Below are 2,816 nucleotides of genomic sequence, written 5' to 3'. Positions count from 1 at the left end.
CCACTACTGTCTGTCTCCTCTGCTGCGCTGCACACACGCGGAGGACTCAGCCCTGCCGGCGTTGAGAAAGAGCAGAGAAGCAATGAGATGGCGACCATAAATGACAGCAAAATGCAGTAGAGACCGTCTTTATTTATGTCATTTACCAAATGTATGTGCACTCGTTTAATTTCAGCTCAGCGTGAAAGGCTTAAGTGTTAAGTAAGTAAGTATCACTATCTAATGAAGACAAAATATCAAAGATGAACACACACTGTAGTTGCTCAATAGAAATAGTTTCAGAAATAAAATCCAACACGCCACCTCGGATTCCTATGAACTTAATTATCCTCCATGTCTGCCCACTCACCTTACTCTGAGCATCTGTAGGCTGTTCTGGAAACAGTCTGTTGGTCAGAGAGTCTGGCTGCAGCCCTGAGGGACACACACACACACACACACACACACACACACACACACACACACACACACACACACACACACACACACACACACGGGATAAACACTCCACTGCTGGTTTGTTCAGCATGAGGTTTAAGATTGTGTGTGCTCCAATGACCAAACCACAAAGGATTCTGTTCTTCCCACCGGCAACTCTGTCAGCCCCTGCAACCAGCCTGCTCCCCATGTCTCACCAATTCACCTGATATAGTAACAAAGAGTAGATACTTACAGGCTTCCTTGGGGGCAGGTTTCATTCTGCAAGCCCAGGATGTGTGTGACATCCTGCGGTGGCTGCACAGTGGCTGCTCTGCTTCTTGTTTCCCCTCTGGTCAATCGCAGATCTAGCAGTAGCGCAGACACAGTGGTGAGGTCTGTCTCTGTCTGTCTGCCTTAATAAGACTTAGGCAGCTTACAACAATTCCCATTCACATCTTCCACCATTATATTAATTTGGTGGGTGTACAGTTGCAGTGTGTCAGGCTTCCTGGGCACCTCACACTTCCTCATCTTCTACAATTTATGCTCTATGAACACCGCTAACAAAGTAGCTTTGCTCCCTCCACTGGTCCATCAGCCAACTCACACACCTTTTAATCCACTGATAAATCAACATAAATTGGCAGGAAAGTGTGCACAAGATTGTGCATAATACTTCAAATCAATATAAAAACGCAATTCACAAAAGAAAATATACAATATTTTAACATGCAAGCTATCAGCCAATTAAAGTGAAAATTCACTGCCGTGAATATGATGATTTCTTCAAACTAGGTCACCTATGTGATAGAAGTATGCAATCATAATTATTTTAAACTTATTGAGTGCTGCAAGGTGCTACTGTATGCAGCCACAAGTTACAGGTAACATAGTCACTGTTATCCTGTATTCAGAGTTCGCAAAGTCTGATATACAGACGTAGCCGAAATTATTGGTACCCTTGTATTTTATTAAAATAATGCACCATTCACCCTGAACAGTGTTGAAATTAAAAAAAAAATTATTGTCAATGCATGTCTATGTTTGGTTTGCAGTGGAACGAAACAAAAAAGTTGTGAAAATAACTGAATTCACGCTTATTCTACAAAGACTATTCTAAAATAGCCTGGACAAAATTATCGGTACCCTTTAGAAGTTGTAAGAAATAATTGATTTGTAGTGATACTTTAAGCAGACTATTGTGTTTTAATTAGTATCACAGGTGTTTTCAATCTTATAGTCACTCATGCAGCCAGTTTAAAAGGAGAAAATTACTCACTCTGCTGTTTTGTGCCACCGTGTGCATCACATTGAACATGGAAAACAGAGTTCTTTGGTAAATCACACCGACCCCATGCTTACAGAGGAAAAAATGAAGCCTTCAAAGAGAAGAACACCATTTTCAGTGATGTTTTGGGGTTGCTTTGCTGCCTCAGGCACTTGGTGCCTTGAATCTGTGCAGGGCACAATGAAATCAGAAGACTATCAAGGCATTTTGGAGCGAAACATACAGCCCGGTGTCAGAAAGCTGTGTCTTAGTCACAGGTCATGGGTCCTCCAGCAGGATAATGACCCCAAACATACATCAAAAAGCACCCAAGAGTGGATGAGAAGAAAATATTGGACTGTTCTGAAGTGGCCTGCTATGAGTCCTGATCTGAATCCCATGAAAATCTGTGGGAAGAGCTGAAACTTGCAGTTGGGTGGACGGTACTCATCAAACCTGAGAGAACGTGAACATTTTACTCAAGAAGAGTGGGCTGAACTAAGAATGGAGAAGTGTAGAAACCTTATTCAGACTTACAGAAAATGCTTGACTGCAGTTATTGCCTCAAAAGGCTGTACTACAAAATATTAAGTTAAGGGTACCAATATTTTTGGCCATGCAATTTCCATTTCTTTTATTGTATTGAATAATATGTTAAGTTGTAAATAGAAAGCAAAGTTCCAGTTATATTCAATGTGACATAAAGAACGATGCTTCTGTCAGTTTCAACTTAATACAGAGAAAATTTAGTTGTTTTTTTTTAAAAAAAAAGGTGGCAGGGTACCAATATTTTCAGCCACATCTGTAATATTTTGTCAGAAAACAAAGTCACGTTTACCAAAGCAACACAAAGTTTGTTGCAGTGTGGAGTTTTCTGTTCTGTCTTCATTCTCCTTGATGATCCTCACTTGTCGATGCTGCAGCTGCCTGTCCAGCTGCAGGTGACTCTCTCTTGGCTGCTGCTGTTACAGCTCCAATGGTCGCTTCCTCCTCCATACTCTGTTGTGTCTAATTCCACAGCACGATATTCGGCCTCACATGGTGTAACAGCAGCACTACTTCTCAGCTCTGATATTATATTGTAAAGGTAGTTGTTTGTTTGTGTTAGTGTTTGTTAGGAATCACAGAG

General features: G+C 41.2%; 1 long non-coding RNA gene across 1 annotated transcript; it reads right to left on the bottom strand.

Annotated features, from left to right (window-relative positions):
- Window positions 1-902, bottom strand: LOC121896722. Its single transcript, XR_006096093.1, has 3 exons — window positions 674-902; window positions 350-414; window positions 1-52 (listed from the first exon to the last, which is right to left on the bottom strand). It is a non-coding gene; the product is annotated as an uncharacterized LOC121896722 (long non-coding RNA).
- Between the last annotated feature and the right edge of the window lie 1,914 nt (window positions 903-2,816).

The sequence above is a fragment of the Thunnus maccoyii genome, chromosome 5 (assembly GCF_910596095.1).
Source record: "Thunnus maccoyii chromosome 5, fThuMac1.1, whole genome shotgun sequence".
Taxonomy (NCBI): domain Eukaryota; kingdom Metazoa; phylum Chordata; class Actinopteri; order Scombriformes; family Scombridae; genus Thunnus; species Thunnus maccoyii.
This window is presented reverse-complemented; position numbering and strand designations above follow the sequence as displayed.